We start from the raw sequence: 21,558 nt of genomic DNA, 5'->3' as shown, positions 1-21,558 counted from the left end.
ACAGACAAAGGTATGGTAGGATGTGAATACAGTGGAGGTAAACCTAGGCATTGAGTGATGATGAGAGAGATATTGTCTCTAGAGACATTTAAACCAGGTGATGTCATTGCATATGTAGGAGGTGGAACCACATGGTTGGTTAAGGCATATTGAGCAGGGCTAGAAGCTCTACAGTGAAATAAGACAGTAATCACTAACCAGGACAGTAATGGACGAGGCATATTGATATGAGAGAGAGGCATGCGTAGCCAAGTGAACATATGGGTCCAGTGAGTGGTTGGGATGGCTGGGGACACGGCAATTCAGACAGTTAGCAGACCGGGGCTAACAAGCTAGCAGTTAGCAGACCGGGGCTAACAAGCTAGCAGTTAGCAGAACGGGGCTAACAAGCTAGCAGTTAGCAGACCGGGGCAAGCAAGCTAGCAGTTTGCAGACCGGGGCAAGCAAGCTAGCAGACCGGGGCAAGCAAGCTAGCAGACCGGGGCAAGCAAGCTAGCAGACCGGGGCAAGCAAGCTAGCAGACCGGGGCTAGCAAGCTAGCAGACCGGGGCTAGCAAGCTAGCAGACCGGGGCTAGCAAGCTAGCAGAAGGGCCTTTGGGGGACGTCGCGATGGAGGTAAGTCTGTTTTTGCCTCTTTGTGTGGTGACGTCGATAGACCAGTCGTGGATTAGTAGGGTTCCAAGTAGCTCTAGGTAGCTAGCAGGCCGCGGTTAGCAGAATGGGCCTTCAAAGGACGTCACGCCTGAGGGGCCTGTTGGAATCCTCAGGCAGATTATGTCGGTATTCCAGTCATAGAAGATCGGCGGGGTTCCGTGCCCCGTACCGGCAGTCGAAGGGGTCCGGATATTGTTGCCCAGGAGTGGGCTTCGGTGGTAGCCCAGGAGCCCTAGCCAGGCTAGCTTCAGGCTAATTGGTGCTTGCTCCGGGATGGAAACGCTAGCCAGGAGTAGTCACACGGGATTGCAGTTAGCTATTTGCGAAGATCCAGATGAAAATGTTCAGAGTTTGCAGTAGGAATAAATAGGTCCGTTATGCTCTGGTTTGAGTCACGTTGTACGAACTGGCGAGAGCTTTCCGAGCTAAAGGTTAGCTGATGACCGCTAGCAGTGGTTTGCTGACTGATAGCTGGTAGGTAGTTAGCTGGCTAGCTTCAGTTGAGGGATTCCAGATCCGAAGTAAATAGAAATACTTTAGAAAAAAACAGATCCACGCCACATTGAGTGAGGCGGGTTGCAGGAGAGTATTTAGAAGTTGAGGTTTACAAAAATATTTAAAAAATATATATACAAGGGACACGACAGGACAAAGACGTCTGACTGCTACGCCATCTTGGATTTTCCGTTTAAGAAACATTTTTCAATAGAATCGGCAGAATGAAAACCCCCCTGATCGCATGCAAACATAGTTCACTTTCATAGCATCCACATTCAAACAGCATGATCCTTTTGATTAGAGGTCGACCGATTAATCGGAATGGCCGATTAATTAGGGCCGATTTCAAGTTTTCATAACAATCAGTATTTTTGGCCACCGATTAGCCGATTTTTTAAAAGTTATTTTTATTTTTTATCAATATTTTTTAACTAGGAAAGTCAGTTAACAACACATTTTTATTTTCAATGACGGCCTAGGAACGGTGGGTTAACTGCCTTGTTCAGGGGCAGAACGACAGTTTTGTACCTTGTCAGCTTGGGGATTCAATCTGCAACCTTACGGTTAACTAGTCCAATGCTCTAACCACCTGCTTTACACTCCACGAGGAGCCTGCCTGTTATGCGAATGCATTAAGAAGCCAAGGTAAGTTGCTAACTAGCATTAAACTTATCTTATAAAAAACAATCAATCAATCATAATCACTAGTTAACTACACATGGTTGATGATATTACTAGTTTATCTAGCCTGTCCTGCGTTGCATATAATCGATGCGGTGCGCATTCGCGAAAAAGGTTGCTCCAACTTGTACCTAACCATAAACATCAATGTCTTTCTTAAAATCAATACACAGAAGTATATATTTTTAAACCTGCATATTTAGTTAATATTGCCTGCTAACATTAATTTCTTTTAACTAGGGAAAATGTGTCACTTATCTTGCAAACAGAGTCAGGGTATATGCAGCAGTTTGGGCCGCCTGGCTCGTTGCGAACTGTGTGAAGACCAATTTTTCCTAACAAAGACAGCCAACTTCGCCGAACGGGGGATGATTTAACAAAAGTTCATTTGCGAAAAAAGCACAATCATTGCACGACTGTTCCTAACCATAAACATCAATGCCTTTCTTAAAATCAATACACAGAAGTATATATTTTTAAACCTACATATTTAACTAAAATAAATCCAGGTTAGCAGGCAATATTAACCAGGTGAAATTGTGTCACTTCTCTTCCGTTCATTGCACGCAGAGTCAGGGTATATGCAACAGTTTGGGCCGCCTGGCTCGTTGCGAACTAATTTGCCAGAATTTTACGTAATTATGACATAACATTGAAGGTTGTGCAATGTAACAGGAATATTTAGACTTATGGATGCCACCCGTTAGATAAAATACGGAACAGTTCCATATTTCACTGAAAGAATAAACGTGATAGTTTCCGATAATCCCGTGGCGCGATATTCAAATACCTTAGAAATGCTATTACTTCAATTTCTCAAACATATGACTATTTTACACCATTTTAAAGACAAGACTCTCGTTAATCTAACCACACTGTCCGATTTCAAAAAGGCTTTACAACGAAAGCAAAACATTAGATTATGTCAGCAGAGTACCCAGCCAGAAATAATCAGACACCCATTTTTCAAGCTAGCATATAATGTCACATAAACCCAAACCACAGCTAAATGCAGCACTAACCTTTGATGATCTTCATCAGATGACACCCCTAGGACATTATGTTATACAATACATGCATGTTTTGTTGAATCAAGTTCATATTTATATCAAAAACCAGCTTTTTACATTAGCATGTGACTAGCATTCCCACCGAACACTGCCGGTGAATTTACTAAATTACTCACGATAAACGTTCACAAAAAACATAATTATTTTAAGAATTATAGATACAGAACTCCTCTATGCACTCGCTATGTCCGATTTTAAAATAGCTTTTCGGTGAAAGCACATTTTGCAATATTCTCAGTAGATAGCCCGGCATCACAGGGCTAGCTATTTAGACACCCAGCAAGTTTAGCACTCACCAAAGTCAGATTTACTATAAGAAAAATGTTATTACCTTTGCTGTCTTCGTCAGAATGCACTCCCAGGACTTCTACTTCAATAACAAATGTTGGTTTGGTTCAAAATAATCCATAGTGATATCCAAACAGCGGCGTTTTGTTTGTGCGTTCAAGACACTATCCGAAAGGGTAAATAAGGGTGACGAGCATGGCGCAATTCGTGACAAAAAAATTCTAAATATTCCATTACCGTACATCGAAGCATGTCAACCGCTGTTTAAAATCAATTTTTATGCAATTTTTCTCATAAAAAAAGCGATAATATTCCGACCGGGAATCTGCGTTTAGGTAAACAGACAAAAGAAAATAAAGCATTCGGTCGACTCGGGCACGCGCCTAAGCCCATAGTACTCTGATCGGCCACTTGCCAAAAGCGATAATGTGTTTCAGCCAGAGCCTGCCTCGATATCGTTCAGCTTTTTCCCGGGCTCTGAGAGCCTATGGGAGCCGTAGGAAGTGTGACGTTATTGCAAAGATCCTCAGTCTTCAATAAAAAGAGCCAAGATGAAACACAATTTGTCAGACAGGCCACTTCCTGCATGGAATCTTCTCAGGTTTTGGCCTGCCATATGAGTTCTGTTATACTCACAGACACCATTCAAACAGTTTTAGAAACTTTAGGGTGTTTTCTATCCAAAGCCAATAATTATATGCATATTCTAGTTACTGGGCAGGAGTAGTAACCAGATTAAATCGGGTACGTTTTTTATCCGGCTGTGTCAATACTGCCCCCTAGCCCTAACAGGTAAACCTCTTGGCGTTCCCCTAGGAACGCTAAAGCGATTTTTGAAAAAAATACGTGCCCATTTTAAACGGCCTCCTACTCAAACTCAGAAGCTAGGATATGCATATAATTAATAATTGTGGATAGAAAACACCCTAAAGTTTCTAAAACTGTTTGAATGGTGTCTGTGAGTATAACAGAACTCATATGGCAGTCAAAACCCCGAGACAGATCGAAACAGGAAGTGGAATTCTGAATTGCGAACTCAACTTCATCACGTTGCCTATTAATCACACCGTGAGCTATGGTTCATTGAGCACTTCCTATTGCTTCCACTAGATGTCCCCAGTCTTTACAAAGTGATTTGAGACTCCTACTGTGAAAACTGAATGAATGAGACGCAGTGGAACGTGGTCAAACGGAGAGGGCCATCACCATTATGACGCCGACGCCCCTGGTTACCCTCCCCTTTCGAAACGTATTGAAACACAATGCAATCGTCCCCTCGAATCTTATTGGCTCTCTTGTTGAAAAACGCCCTGAAGATTTATGTTATACAACGTTTGACATGTTTGAACGAACCTAAATGGGGAAAAAATGCATTTTCTCGAAATGGCTGTCCCGTGGCCGACGGAAGTTTTGGAGCAGCCTTCAGACGCGCTAACAAGAACAAGCTCTTGGAACATAAAGGAGTATTTTTTTCGAACGAAAATACATTTGTTGTGGACCTGGGATTCCTGGAAGTGCTTTCTGATGAAGACAACCAGGTAAGGTAAGGGATTAATGACGATAGTATACAAGACTAGATGTGATATGTGATTGTTCCAAGATGGCTAGCCTATTGCTATTGCTAGCCTATTGTTCTGAGTATCGCATCCCCTTTTATCGCAAAGTGTGATTACCCAGTAAAGTTAATTTTAAATCTGGCATTACAGGTGCTTTCAAGAGATATTCATCTATAAATCTTAGAATGACAATATTACATTTTAAAAATGTTTTACAATAGTAATTTAGTAAATTTTAGCTCTGTTTCATCGGATGCATTTGAGGGAAAATAGTTAGTCAACGTTACGCACCGATGTAAAATGCTGTTTTTATATATAAAAATTAACTTTATCGAACAAAAGAATGCATGTATTGTGTAACATGATGTCCTAGGTGTGTCATCTGATGAAGATTGTCAAAGGTTAGTGCTGCATTTAGCTGTTTTTTGGTTATTTGTGATGCATGTGGTTGGTCGGAAAATGGCTATGTGGCTACTTTTACGATATACTCCTCTAACATAATCTAATGTTTTGCTTTTGCTGTAAAGCCTTTTTGAAATCGGACAACGTGGTTCGATTCAGGAGAGGTGTATCTATAAAACGATATAATTAAAGATATATATTTTTTAATTATTAAATTTTGTTATGCTAATGGCGATATGATTTTTCGCTGGATGCCGCACACTGTTCCTAGGCCGTCATTGAAAATAAGAATTTGTTCTTAACTAACTTGCCTAGCTAAATAAAGGTACAAAAAAAATTATAATAATAATATGGATATTCCAACCCTGAGCCCCAGCCTGCTCTGCTGATCAAAAACATTGTGTGCTGCTTAACCAATGGCTGTGCTGTGTTGGGCAGCAGCTCAGGAGGAGTCAAAGGTTTCTTCCGAAAATAATTTTTGATTAGGCCCAGTCCAAAAAATCTTGAGGGCGAAATAGCCTATGTTCTGTTCAGTTTGAGAAGGAGAGAGCGAAGATGAAATGGTTGGACCAGGTCAACTTTGATAGAGTGCTACTACTATGTTTCTTGCCCATGATGTACACCACCATTCAAAAGTTTGGGGTCACTTAGAAATGTCCTTGTTTTTGAAAGAAAAGACAATTTTTTGTCCATTAAAATGACATCAAATTGATCAGAAATACAGTGTAGACATTGTTAATGTTGTAAATGACTATTGTAGCTGGAAACGGCAGATTTTTTATGGAATATCTACATAGGCGTACAGCGGCCCATTATCAGCAACCACAACTCCTGTGTTCCAATGGAACATTGTGTTAGCTAATCCAAGTTTATCATTTTAAAAGGCTAGGGTTAGGGTCTTCTGAAACTCATCAGTCTATTCTTGTTCTGAGAAATAAAGGCTATCCCATGCGAAAAATTGCCAAGAAACTGAAGATCTCGTACAACGCTGTGTACTACAGCGCAAACTGGCTCTTACCAGAATAGAAAGAGCAGTTGGAGGCCCCGGTGCACAACTGAGCAAGAGGACAAGTAGATTAGAGTGTCTAGTTTGAGAAACAGACACCTCACAAGTCCTCAACTGGCAGCTTCATTAAATAGTAACCGCAAAACACCAGTCTCAACGTCAACAGTGAAGAGGCGACTCCAGGATGCTGGCCTCCTTGTTAGCTTAAGATTGAAGAACATAAAATGGATTTGATTATATACTGATCTATAACAACACCTTGGTACGCAAATGAGAAGGAGTGAGCTACAACAAACAACCAACAGGTAGGTTGTTGTTTAATCTGAATCATAGTGTTGTTATCTGTTTACAAGGACGGGGACTGCAGCATATTGTCGTCTCAATTAGTTAGCGGACCGGCTGGCTTAGCTAGCTAGCTTAGCCATCTTTTTAGATCAATCTGATGCAGTCAAGATGGGAACTATCACTATCAGCAGCTAACGTTACAAGTTTCTCTAAACTAGTGCGAGTCAGCATGGCTACTTTCAGTCTCACTCAAGTGGCCACACACACCTCTCCAAACTGTGCCTAAGTTCCTAAGTAATTTCAATGAACTTTTATGACTCAAGGAAAGAGCCTTCAACTATAAGGCACTTTTTTGAGCCCTCTTAACTTTGCTATTGAGGAACTGAAGCAAGCACACCGTTTTCTGTTTGGAACACAGCTTTGCATCCCCACCATCACACAATTACTGTTGTTTACACAATCCCAAAGAATTCCATTATAAATATGGATCAGGTGGGCATCATTTGAAAGCTTATTATATTGCCACATGGCTAGTTAACCTGTTAGGGCTAGGGGGCAGTATTGACACGGCTGGATAAAAAAACATACCCGATTTAATCTGGTTACCACTCCTACCCAGTAACTAGAATATGCATATACTTATTACATATGGATAGAAAACACCCTACATTTTCTAAAACTGTTTGAATGGTGTCTGTGAGTATAACAGAACTCATTTGGCAGGCAAAACCCTGAGACATTTTCTGACAGGAAGTGGATACCTGATGTGTTGTATTACCTTTAAACCTATCCCATTGAAAAACACAGGGGCTGAGGAATATTTTGGCACTTCCTATTGCTTCCACTAGATGTCACCAGCCTTTACAAAGTGTTTTGAGTCTTCTGGAGGGAGATCTGACCGAACAAGAGCCATGGAACGATGATGGCCCATTAGACACCTGGCACGCGAGTTCATGTTGGGTACCCTCGTTCCAATACGTTATAAAAGAGTATGCATTCGTCCACCTTGAATATTATTCATGTTCTGGTTAAAAAAGGCCCTAATGATTTATGCTATACAACGTTTGACATGTTTGAACGAACGTACATATATTTTTTCCCCTCGTTCATGACGAGAAGTCCGGCTGGCTTAGATCATGTGCTAACAAGACGGAGATTTTTGGACATAAATGATGAGCTTTTTTGAACAAAACTACATTCGTTATGGACCTGTGATACCTGGAAGTGACATCTGATGAAGAGAATCAAAGGTAATGGATTATTTACATAGTAATTTCGATTTTAGATCGCCCCAACATGACGTCTAGTCTGTATCGCAACGCGTATTTTTCTGGGAGCAGTGCTCAGATTATTGCAAAGTGTGATTTCCCAGTAAGGTTATTTTTAAATCTGGCAAGTTGATTGCGTTCAAGAGATGTAAATCTATAATTCTTTAAATGACAATATAATATTTTACCAATGTTTTCTAATTTTAATTATTTAATTTGTGACGCTGACTTGACTGCCGGTTATTGGAGGGAAACGATTTCCTCAACATCAATGCCATAGTAAAACGCTGTTTTTGGATATAAATATGAACTTGATAGAACTAAAAATGCATGCATTGTCTAACATAATGTCCTAGGAGTGTCATCTGATGGAGATTGTAAAAGGTTAGTGCATCATTTTAGCTGGTTTTATGGTTTTGGTGACCCTGTCTTTGAATTGACAAAACATTACACACAACTCTTGTAAATGTACTGTCCTAACATACTCTAAATTTATGCTTTCGCCGTAAAACCTTTTTGAAATCGTAAAACGTGGTTAGATTAAGGAGATGTTTATCTTTCAAAGGGTGTAAAATAGTTGTATGTTTGAAAAATTTGAATTTTGACATTTATTTGGATTCAAATTTGCCGCTCTTGAAATGCACCTGCTGTTGATGGAGTGCACCACGGGTGGCACGCTAGCGTCCCACCTAGCCCATAGAGGTTAAGTTCGAACATGATTTTACATACAAAAGGCACTTCAGACAGATTTTGTTGGTGCACATAAATGCAGTCATGACTCCATTCTAAGTGTGTGTTCTGCTGATAATTTTCTTCACAATACGACATACAGTGCAAATGGTTTACAAATTAAAGCAGAAATACCTTATTTACATAAGTATTCAGACACTTTGCTATGAGACTCAAATTGAGCTCAGGTGCGTCCTGTTTCCATTGATCATCCTTGAGATTTTTCTACAAATTGATTGGAAAAGCGCACACCTGTCTATATAAAAGGTCTCACGGTTGACAGTGCATGTCAGAGCAAAAACCAATCCATGAGGTCTAAAGACAGGATTGTGTCGAGGCACAGATCTGGGGAAGAGTACCAAAACATTTCTACAGCATTGAAGGTCCCCAAGAACACAGTGGCTTCCATCATTCTTAAATGGAAGAAGTTTGGAACCACCAAGACTCTTCCTAGAGCTGGCTGCACTGAGCAATCGGGGAAGAAGAGCCTTGGTCAGGGAGGTGACTAAGAACCCGAAGGTCACTCTGACAGAGCTCTAGAGCTAGTCTGTGGAGATGGGAGAACCTTCCAGAACATCAACCATCTCTGCAGCACTCCACCAATCAGGCCTTTATGGTAGAGTGGCCAGACTGAAGCCACTCCTCAGTAAAAAAGGTACATGACAGCCCGTTTAGAGTTTGCCAAAAAGCACCTAAAGACTCTCAGACCATGAGAAATAAGATTCTCTGGTCTGATGAAACCAAGATTGAACTCTTTGGCCTGAATGCCAAGGGTCACGTCTGGAGGAAACCTGGCACCATCCCTATAGTGAATCATGGTTCTGGCAGCATCATGCTGTGAGGATGTTTTTCAGCAGCAGGGACCGGGAGACTAGTCAGGATCGAGGGAAAGATCTTTGATGAAAACCTGCTCCAGAGCCCTCAGGACCTTCGAATGGGGTGAAGGCTCACCTTCCAACAGGACAACGATCCTGAGCACACAGCCAAGACAAAACAGGAGTGGCTTCGGGACAAGTCTCTGAATGTCCTTGAGTGGCCCAGCCAGAGCCCAGACTTGAACATATCTTGAGAGACTTGAAAATAGCTGTGCAGCAATGCTCCCCATGCAACCTGATAAAGTTTGAGAGGACCTGCAGAGACGAATGGGAGAAACTCCCCAAATACAGGTGTGCAGACCGAAGAAGACTCAATACCGTAATTTCTGCCAAAGGTGCTTCAACAAAGTACTGTGTACATACAGTACCAATCCAAAGTTTGGACACACCTACTCATTCAAGGGTGTTTCTTTATTTTTACTATTTTCTACATTGTAGAATATTAATGAAGACATCAAAACTATGAAATAACACATATGGAATCATGTAGTTACGAAAAAAAGTGTTAAATATATTTTACGAGATTCTTCAAATTAGCCTTGATGGACAGCTTTGCACACTCTTGGCATTCTCTCAACCAGCTTCATGAGGTAGTCACCTGGAATGAATTTCAATGGTGTGCATTTGTGGAATTTCTTTCCTTCTTAATGCCTTTGAGCCAATCAGTTGTGTTGTAGCGTTGACTATCATTAAATGTGAAGACAGAGAATTTATTTTATAAATTAACAATCTGTAATTTAATTATGCAATTAAACTAATCGTGTAACTTTAATGAACTAGGAAGTCGGGGCACCACGGGAAAATGTTTATTTCCCGAATATAACTCTTCGAATATTTTCAATAACTTATCGATTACATTCACTTATTAATGTATTACTACCTCATCAGTCATATTCTGAATGTTGCAAACCCTTGAATATCTGCATGAACCCTAACATAGATCATGAATCAGCAATATACAAATTGCCGTAATTATTTATTTACTAGCTAACTTATTCACAGAATTACATAAACACACACATGCACAATAGGTCATACATTGGTTATTGACATGATAGAAAAGTCCGTAGTGGGCTAAGCCGATATGACTTGGTAGACAAAGGAAAGGGGGTGGGGACAGCTCAAGAGCAGGAAACACAGAGAGGATTCACTGTAATACAGTTGATAACTACACTCATGAAATGCTAATACTTTTAACATTAACAGCCGCTCATTCAAAAATAAATTGTAATTTACATATTTACGAGTGTATGCCTTTGTTGTCCCTCTCTGGTATTGCCAGTCCGTCTGCTGGATAATAGTTCATCAGTCTCTGGTTGAAATCCCCAGAAGTCCCTCGGTCTTTCATGGTTGTAGTTGTTTTATAGGTACTTCAGAGTACCATTCAGAAACGTTCTTAGATCGGATGCGTTTACCAGACTAAAGTATTTACACAGCTGCAGCATGAATAATTGTTCTTTAGTTTGTAGATTTCTTAGCCATTTCAACGTGGGGACCTCGTCCCTGCGCTTTTGACTCTTCTTTTCCAACTGGTTGGAAAACAGAAATATTGTTACATTAGAAAATCTCTTGAGGTTACCGTACTGCAAAGTCTTTCTCTGTGGTAACAAAGGTATTCTCAACGTTCATCTTGGCAGAGTGGGGAAAGGAGTTTCGGTATTTATGACTTCATGAAACAGCCGACTTCCCGCTCTCCCCTCTACGAGAGAGAGCACGCTGTAGAGCTGTAACCTGATCCTTCAGATCGTCACAGGAGAGTCATGACAGTTGTGTTGTGACAAGGTAGGGGTGGTATACAGAAGCTTGCCCTGTTTGGTAAAAGACTATGTCCATATATTATGGCAAAAACAACTAAAATAAGCAGAGAGAAACAACAGTCCATCATTACTTTAACCTCTTGGGGCTAGGTGGGACGCTAGCGTGCCACCCGTGGTGCACTCCATCAACAGCAGGTGCATTTCAAGAGCGGCAAATTTGAATCCAAATAAATGTCAAAATTCAAATTTTTCAAAAATACAACTATGTTACACCATTTGAAAGATAAACATCTCCTTAATCTAACCACGTTTTACGATTTCAAAAAGGTTTTACGGCGAAAGCATAAATTTAGAGTATGTTAGGACAGTACATTTACAAGAGTTGTGTGTAATGTTTTGTCAAGTCAAAGACAGGGTCACCAAAACCATAAAACCAGCTAAAATGATACACTAACCTTTTACAATCTCCATCAGATGACACTCCTAGGACATTATGTTAGACAATGCATGCATTTTTAGTTCTATCAAGTTGATATTTATATCCAAAAACAGCGTTTTACTATGGCATTGACGTTGAGGAAATCGTTTCCCTCCAATAACCGGCAGTCAAGTCAAGCGTCACAAATTAAATAATTAAAATTAGAAAACATTGGTAAAATATTATATTGTCATTTAAAGAATTATAGATTTACATCTTTTGAACGCAATCAACTTGCCAGATTTAAAAATAACCTTACTGGGAAATCACACTTTGCAATAATCTGAGCACTGTGCCCAGAAAAATACGCGTTGCGATACAGACTAGACGTCATGTTGGGGAGATCTAAAATCGAAAATACTATGTAAATAATCCATTACCTTTGATTCTCTTCATCAGATGTCACTTCCAGGTATCACAGGTCCATAACGAATGTAGTTTTGTTCAAAAAAGCTCATCATTTATGTCCAAAAATCTCCGTCTCGTTAGCACATGATGTAAGCCAGCCGGACTTCTCGTCATGAACGAGGGGAAAAAATATATTTCCGTTCGTTCAAACATGTCAAACGTTGTATAGCATAAATCATTAGGGCCTTTTTAACCAGAACATGAATAATATTCAAGGTGGACGAATGCATAGTCTTTTATAACGTATTGGAACGAGGGTACCCAACATGAAGTAGCGCGCCAGGTGTCTAATGGGACATCACCGTTCCATGGCTCTTGTTCGGTCAGATCTCCCTCCAGAAGACTCAAAACACTTTGTAAAGGCTGGTGACATCTAGTGGAAGCAATAGGAAGTGCCAAAATATTCCTAAACCCCTGTGTTTTTCAATGGGATAGGTTTAAAGTCAATACAACACATCAGGTATCCACTTCCTGTCAGAAAATGTCTCAGGGTTTTGCCTGCCAAATGAGTTCTGTTATACTCACAGACACCATTCAAACAGTTTTGGAAACTTTAGAGTGTTTTCTATCCATATATAATAAGTATATGCATATTCTAGTTACTGGGTAGGATTAGTAACCAGATTAAATCGGGTACATTTTTTTTATCCAGACGTGCAAATGCTGCCCCCTAGACCCAACAGGTTAAGACACGAAGGTCAGTCAATTCAGTAAATGTCAAGAAGTCTGAACGTTTCTTCAAGTGCAGTCGCAAAAACCATCAAGCGCTATGAAGAAACTGGCTCTCATGAGGACCGCCACAGGAAAGGAAGACCCAGAGTTACCTCTGCTGCAGAGGATAAGTTCATTAGAGTTACCAGCCTCAGAAATTGCAGGCCAAATAAATGCTTCAGAGTTCAAGTAACAGACACATCTCAACATCAACTGTTCAGAGGAAACTGCGTGAATTAGGCCTTCATGGTCGTATTGCTGCAAAGAAACCACTACCAAAGGACACCAATAATAAGAAGAGACATGCTTGGGCCAAGAAACACGAGCAATGGACATTAGACAGGTGGAAATCTGTCCTTTGGTCTGATGAGTCCAAATTTGAGATTTTTGATTGTATCCACTGTGTCTTTGTGAGATGCAGAGTAGGTGAACGGATGATCTCTGCATGTGTGGTTCCCACCGTGAAGTATGGAGGAGGAGCTGTGATGGTGAGGGGGTGCTTTGCTGGTGACACTGTCTGTGATTTATTTAGAATTCAAGGCACACTTAACAAGCATGGCTCCCACACCATTCCGCAGTGATACGCCATCCCATCTGGTTTGCGCTTAGTGTGACTATCCAGGCTGTGCAAGGGCTATTTGACCAAGGAGAGTGATGGAGTGCTGCATCAGATGACCTAGCCTCCACAATCACCCAACCTCAATCCAATTGAAATAGTTTGGGATGAGTTGGACCGCAGAGTGAAGGAAAAGCAGCCAACATGTGCTCAGCATGTGGGAACTCCTTCAAGACTGATGGAAAAGCATTTCTCATGAAGCTGGTTGAGAGAATGCCAAGAGTGTACAAAGCTGTCATCAAGGCAAAGGGTGGCTACTTTGGAGAATCTGTAATAAGAAATATATTTTGATCCGTTTAAAACTTTTTTGGTTACTACATGATTCCATGTGTTATTTCATAGTTTTGATGTCTTCACTATTATTCTACAATGTAGAAAATAGTCAAAATAAAGAAAAATCCTTGAATGAGTAGGTGTGTAAACTTCTGACTGGTACTGTAGGTTCATTCTGTTCAGAACAACCCTGGGTAAAACGCATGTCATCCTATTAACTGTGGATCAAACATTGCAATCATAAACTTTGATACTGTAAATTAAATATGGAAATGCGAAGCACATTTCGACTCATGGGTGTGTGGTTTGATTGTATGGCATCAAAGCAGTATTTATTATAATCCTTAATATCTCGTCTTTCAGAATACATCAACTCCTCTCGATTTACAGCATTCACCTTACTCAGACAACAAATGTGCAAAAGTATCCCAATTAGCGGGCGAGATAGAAGTGTAATCCGGAGAGTATTTTCAATCAGATCAGCAAGTGTAGACTCACACTTGCTGATTTGATTGAAAATACTCTCCGGATTTCTCCCAAACATAATCTTCCTCTACGCTTGTCTGGTGTATGAGTGGTTAACTTCTTGCAGATCATTGGGACGCTAGGGTCCCATCTGGCCAACATCCGGTGAAATTGCAGTGCGCGAAATTCATATTAAATTACTCTAAATATTTAACTTTCATGAAATCACAAGTGCAATACATCAAAATAAAGCTTCCGTTGTTGTCAATACAGCCGCCGTGTCAGATTTCAAAAAGGCTTTACGGCGAAAGCAAACCATGCGATTATCTGAGGACAGCGTCCAGCACACAATTGCATAACAAATCATTTTCAACCAGGGAGTTGCGACACGAAAGTCAGAAATAGTGATATAATATATGCCTTACCTTTGAAGATCTTCTGTTGGCACTCCAAAAAGGTCCCAGTTACATTACAAATGGTCCTTTTGTTGGATAAAGTCCTTCTTTATATTCATAAAAACTCAGTTTAGCTGGCGCGCTTCAATCAATAATTCACTCAATTTCCTTCCTTCAAAATGCATCCAAAATGAATCCCAAACGTTACCAATAAACTTATCCAAACAAGTCAATCAACATTTCTAATCAAACAATAGGTACCCTAATACGCAAATAAACAATCAAATTTAAGACGGAGAATCGTTATTGTCTTTACCGGAGCAAAATACCAAAGAACGCCCTCTCTTCCACGCGCTTGGAAACACTACAGCCAAAATAGGAGCCACTTAGAAAAACTACAAATCATTTTTCCAAAAACCAGCCTGAAACTCTTTCTAAAGACTGTTGACATCTAGTGGAAGCCCTAGGAACTGCAATCAGGGACGATTTCGTCCTATTATAAAAGTGCCAGCCATTGAAATCAGTGTTTTTTTTAATGGTTTGTCCTCTGGGTTTCGCCTGCCATTTCAGTTCTGTTATACTCACAGGCATTATTGTAACAGTTTTAGAAACTTTAGAGTGTTTTCTATCCGAATCTACCAATCATATGCATATCCTAGCTTCTGGGCCTGAGTAGCAGGCAGTTTACTTTGGGCACACTTTTCATCCGGACGTCAAAATACCGCCCCCTATCCCAAAGAAGTTTTAAGAGGCTGAGCAGGCCTTTGTTACTGTGGGGGGAATGAAATTCCACCCCTCCTCGAGAGAGTAAGTGCCCTCCATTTGGGCAACTGTGCCCCCCTGCATGTATGCATGGATGGATGTATTTACGTCCCTCCCTCTCCCTTGAATAAGTTTGGCCCAGAGAGAAAGGTCGGCAATGCCACTGGTGTGTTACTCTCCCCATGGCAACCGCCCCCCCAATCCATTCCCTCCCACCCTCCTAATTTCATTTTTTCCACACACACACACTCCCTCCCATGGCAACCGCCCCCCCATCCCGTTCCCTCCCACCCTCCTAATTTAATTTTTCACACACACACACACACACACACACACACACACACACACACACACACACAATTCCTGGCTCTCGTGGGCTTGTTTTTTTCCACGCACTCCTGTGAGTGGTGACAGGAGAGTCGCTGGCCTGCTCCTATTTCAGTGCCTCACACATGCAGTGTTCATGTCTCCAAGGTGTGTGATAACTGTATTACTGTACTACACTGTATTAAATAGACTGGAATTACGCACAACATTCAAACCATAAAGCAGAACAGAACATGTGATTCTGGTGCAGCACCTGCTACCTACAAAGTTACAAGTATAGGCTAGTGAATTTGATTTTAATTTTGAAATATATTTAGTAGGCTGACGCATATATACATTAGAGGTCGACCGATTAATCGGAATGGCCGATTAATTAGGGCCGATTTCAAGTTTTCATAACAATCGGAAATCGGTATTTTTGGACGCCGATTTGGCCGATTTTTATTTTTATTTTTTTACCTTTATTTAACTAGGCAAGTCAGTTAAGAACACATTCTTATTTTCAATGACGGCCTAGGAACGGTGGGTTAACTGCCTTGTTCAGGGGCAGAACGACAGATTTTTTCCTTGTCAGCTCGGGGATTCAATCTTACGGTTAACTAGTCCAACGCTCTAACCACCTGCTTTACATTGCACTCCACGAGGAGCCTGCCTGTTACGCGAATGCAGTAAGAAGCCAAGGTAAGTTGCTAGCTAGCATTAAACTTATCTTATAAAAAAAGAATCAATCAATCATAAATCACTAGTTAACTACACATGGTTGATGATATTACTAGTTTATCTAGCCTGTCCTGCGTTGCATATAATCGCTTAGGTACACATTGCTCCAACCATAAACATCAATGCCTTTCTTAAAATCAATACACAAGTATATTTTTTAAACCTGCATATTTAGTTAATATGGCCTGCTAACATGAATTTCTTTTAACTAGGGAAAATGTGTCACTTCTCTTGCAAACAAGAGTCAGGGTATATGCAGCAGTTTGGGCCGCCTGGCTCGTTGCGAACTGTGTGAAGACTATTTCTTCCTAACAAAGACAGCCGACTTCACCAAACGGGGGATGATTTAACAAAAGCGCATTTGCGAAAAAAGCACAATCGTTGCATGACTGTACCTAACCATCAATGCCTTTCGTAAAATCAATACACAGAAGTATATATTTTTAAACCCGCATATTTAGCTAAAAGAAATCCAGGTTAGCAGGCAATATTAACCAGGTGAAATTGTGTCATTTTGCGTTCATTGCACGCAGAGTCAGGGTATATGCAACAGTTTTGGCCGCCTGGCTCGTTGTGAACTAATTTGCCAGAATTTTACATAATTATGACATAACATTGAAGGTTGTGCAATGTAACAGGGATATTTAGACTTAGGGATGCCACCCGTTAGATAAAATACGGAACGGTTCCGTATTTCACCGACAGGAAAAACGTTTTGTTTTTGAGATGATAGTTTCCGGATTCGACCATATTAATGACCTAAGGCTCGTATTTCTGTGTGTTATTATGTTATAATTAAGTCTATGATTTGATAGAGCAGTCTGACTGAGCGATGGTAGGGAGCAGCAGGCTCATAAGCATTCATTCAAACAGCACTTTCGTGCGTTTGCCAGCAGCCCTTTGCAATGCATTGCGCTGTTTATGACTTCAAGCCTGTCAACTCCCAAGATTAGGCTGGTGTAACCAATGTGAAATGGCTAGCTAGTTAGCCGGGTGCGCGCTAATAGCGTTACAAACGTCACTCGCTCTGAGACTTGGAGTAGTTTTTCCCCTTGCTCTGCATGGGTAACACTGCTTCGAGGGTGGCTGTTGTCGATGTGTTCCTGGTTCGAGCCCAGGTAGGAGTGAGGAGAGGGACGGAAGCTATCCTGTTACACTGGCAATACTAAAGTGCCTATAAGAACATCCAATAGTCAAAGGTATATGAAATACAAATCGTAGAGAGAGAAATAGTCCTATAATTCCTATAATAACTACAACCTAAAACTTCTTACCTGGGAATATTGAAGACTCATGTTAAAAGGAACCACCAGCTTTCATATGTTCTCATGTTCTGAGCAAGGAACTTAAACGTTAGCTTTCTTACATGGCACATAATGCACTTTTACTTTCTTCTCCAACACTTTGTTTTTGCATTATTTAAACCAAATTGAACATGTTTCATTATTTATTTGAGGCTAAATTGATTTTATTGATGTATTATATTAAGTTAAAATAAGTGTTCATTCAGTATTGTTGTAATTGTCATTATTACAAATAAATACATATGTATTTATTTATTATTATTATAATACATTTTTATTTATTTATTTATATATTTTTTTTATTATAAAATCGGCCGATTAATTGGTATCGGCTTTTTCGGTCCTCCAATAATCGGTATCGGTATTGAAAAATCATAATCGGTCGACCTCTAATTGAAATATATAGGTCTTTGTAGCCTATAGCCCACTGTATTTATATTTCCAATATAGTCATCTCGATTTTCAATATTGTCACTTCGATTTTCAATATTGTCATTTCAATTTCCATTGAATCATATTTTTGAGGCAGTCTTTAAATATTGAGCGTTTTCAAGAGAAACTTTAGTAATCTTCACTCACAAACTTGACGCTCCTAAAGACAAAGTGTCACATTTTTTATGTAATACATCTCAATGAGTAGTGCTTATACACAATGTAGAAACCTAATAGTCCACAAATTACTTTGTAATTTCAATGTCCAAAATGTTTTTTTGACAGGTTTTTGTATCAACGTTTTAGCTTTTTGTAATAAACGTCTTTACAGGATTGAATAGGAGTTTCCAGAGCACAACATGTGCTTCAAAAGTATCTAGAATTCATAGGCCTAATAGAGCTCGCCAGCTTGTAGTCCTAAAACACGGAAATTAGATACCTCGTTCAGCCATCCCTATGGGAAAAAAAAGAATGGGGAAAGAATAGGGTTTTGGAACAAATTATGAAAATAAGGTCTGAGGTTGACACAGGTTTAGGAGATGTATGTTTTGTTCTATGAGATCAGTTAACATGACCATTATGAATTATGAAGCCTTTGTGTGTATTTTTTTCTTCCATAAATTCTTCAAAAGTGACATTAGTTGGTGTTAGGTTCTAAATTAACATTATAACATTTCACAGATAATTAGTAAAGCTCAAACCAAGTTTATTCACCCATTGGGTCATACAGCTGCACAGACAAAGAACAGCCAATACACCTCTGTTGCTAACCAGAAGATTAGTGATATATGTTCTTCCTCACTTCATCTAACCTGACCTCTGCCCTAATTCCTCACTCCTCCCCAACTCACAGCTGCCATGTTGACTTGTACCAGACTGTGTCTCTTCTCCTCCCATAGGACACTTGATGTCTGACAATAACATATCCTGGTAGAATGTAAACACTTTACATTCCCCTCTCTCGGGTGACATGAATAAGGATATTTCATATTTTCAAGTTTAAAAGGTCAGAACCCAACACTGGTGAACAAAATGTATAAGATCTCCTAAACCAGACCCCAGACTGTAGTACTCCCACCTCCTCCTCCATTTACTTATAAAGGACTAGTCTACTCTTTTCTTTCCAACAAAGGTATAGCATTTGGTTTATGTCAGGGGTGATAACTGTGACATGGCTGATGAATAGATAGCTTGATTGGAGCTGGGGCACTATGGCTTGTTTATCACATGGACATCAGACAAATTAGCCTTTGGGGTACAGCTTTGAACTAATCTCTAAAATCACACACAGAAAGCATGGCAATGTTGACATGTTGTGGGAGTAACCTAAAACAACTACTGCTGCTTGCATACATTCATATAGGCTATCAGTCACACAGTGTGTATATTGAGATATGAATTTAAATATGAAGAGACAAAAAAGTGCAAATTATGATATTCTGATTACATTCAATCATTCGCATAAACTGTTTGATAAATACATTTCTGTCACAGCTGGGGTGAAACAAATAGGCTATTTAGTCTTATTTTCCAATAATTTCTGATTGTGATCATTTGGAAAATGTCCATGGACAAACGATTTTATGATATTTAGAATATCTTAAACTTTAATAGAATATAGCCAATCTTCCTCAAAACCATTAAACAATGAGGATGCGATATGGACTGATTCAAATTAAATCAGATTCCACATAAACCATAACGCCTACAGTGCGTTAACTACTTGCTGTTGCATTACGTTATAACTACATTAGTCAACCTATAAAAGTGTGACTAATTAAAATAGAGAGAGTGATTGTAAGAGGAAAGCTTGCGAGTCACATCCCGTCAATGAGACCATCATGAAATTTTCCGAAATGATACATTGTAACAAAACTGGCGGGTGTTGTTACTCACATTTTTTACTCCGCAGAGTGAGCGATAAATTAACAGGCGGATTACATACATCTTTGCAATATTATAACCAATTCAGAAAGGGGGAAAAGAAACCCACTTGCTGTCGCCATTTTATGCGAGCGACATGCAGCTGACCAACACTAGCACAGCAAAGGTAACGCTCGCACAACTTTTAAAACGTAAATACATTCATAAAAAGCTCACTCACCTTAATTAGTCCAGATGGAGGAAAAAGTCAACTTCAATAAACCGAACCATATATAAGAAAATAAACTGTGAGATGTGGGTATTTTGTTGATAACAACTCAGGTAGTGGTGGTACCCCTCTCTCTCCCCCTCTCTTCCTTGACTGGCTAGTGGCCACAATGGCTCCCGTCGCTCATGTTTATTCCTAATGTCTCTCACGTCCCGGAGTCCGGGATAGTGGAGAGGAAAATACAACACACGGAGTCAGGGCATAGACGGAAGAGGAAGCGAGACACTCCACTCACTGTTTTTTTCTGGTTCATTTGAAGTCAATGAACTAAGTAGACCAGACCCAGCTGCTATCGCATTGGTGTTTATTGGAGATTAACTCCGTTAAGCAGACAGGAACTGACCATTTGTTTCCAATGGTAAACAGTGGGAGTGAATTATCTTCATTGATCCACCATCTTTGGACAGGATAGGGACAGGCGCGTGGTACAAAACGTCATTACACCAAGTCCCCATGCTACGTTCACAACAACTGGGAACTCTGAATTCTGAAAACTCCGACTTCAGATTTCAGTGCGTTCAGTACGACTTGGAACTTGGGATAAAACAAGCTCTGACTGGTAAAAATCGTTTTGAACAGTCATCCAGCTCGGAATTCCAAGTCTCTGTGAGTTCCTATTAGTTGTTTTGAAAGCACCATCAGATTGAGGTAAACTCACAGAGATACTGTATTTACACAGCCACTCTCAGAACCCAAATCGGGTTTTCTTTCTATACCCAATCTTTTTTTCTGACTGTCCACACTCAGTTTTGCATGTGACCCATATCAGATTTGGGAATTCACACTGATGTAGCCCCTGAGGGAGCACACAGACGCAATCCCTATTTCCTGTCACTGTTCCTTTAAATGTTGGGGTGATTGTCATGATAATGGCAGGCTCTGTCTAGAGGTGCATGGAAGGGGAGATGGCGGAAGCATAACTGTTGTTTGAAGCTGAAAACACGTTGAGTACAATTAGCCAGAAAGATGAGTGGACAACAGTGAAGTCCAGAAAGATGATTGGACAACAGTGAAGTCCAAGAATGGAACAAAAAGGGCTAAAACTGTTGTGGAAAATGAGTCTGATGAGTCGTTGCTTGTTGGAGTACGTTTTTTTAATAAGGATGTTTATTTGGGAAACCCTTTTGAAGTCACGAGGATGGTGAAGAAGGCGTTGGGGAAAAGTGGATGCAGTCAAAGTAACTGGGAGTGGTATGGTGTTGATATCGTGTGTATCTAAAGAGCAAAAGGAGCATGCATTGTGGCTCGCGGAAGTATCGACGCATAAAGTGAACAGCTTTGATTTTCGGAGCAGGGCACCAGTAAATGGTGAAATCTCTGGTGTTCCATTGGACATTGATAATCAATATCTTAAACAAAAAATTCCAGGAGTAGTTAATGCATGTCGCTTGACCCGTACGGAGAATGGGAAAAAGGAGAAAAGTTTATCTGTATCATTGTTGTTT

At 40.2% G+C, this 21,558-nt stretch overlaps 1 protein-coding gene across 9 annotated transcripts in view; it reads right to left on the bottom strand.

The window, feature by feature from the left end:
* LOC106600628 (zinc fingers and homeoboxes protein 3) overlaps window positions 1–20,525 on the bottom strand; it is a 46,627-nt gene extending 26,102 nt beyond the window's left edge. For all 9 annotated transcript variants that reach the window (XR_006769144.1, XR_006769145.1, XR_001327861.2 and 6 more), the window contains exon 1: window positions 20,066–20,525. The gene's annotated coding sequence lies outside the window, so the exon portion shown is untranslated. The remainder of the gene's footprint in view (window positions 1–20,065) is intronic.
* Between the last annotated feature and the right edge of the window lie 1,033 nt (window positions 20,526–21,558).

Source organism: Salmo salar, chromosome ssa03, assembly GCF_905237065.1.
Source record: "Salmo salar chromosome ssa03, Ssal_v3.1, whole genome shotgun sequence".
Lineage (NCBI taxonomy): Eukaryota > Metazoa > Chordata > Actinopteri > Salmoniformes > Salmonidae > Salmo > Salmo salar.
Note: the sequence above shows the minus strand (reverse complement) of the source record. Positions and strands in the feature narration are given on the sequence as shown.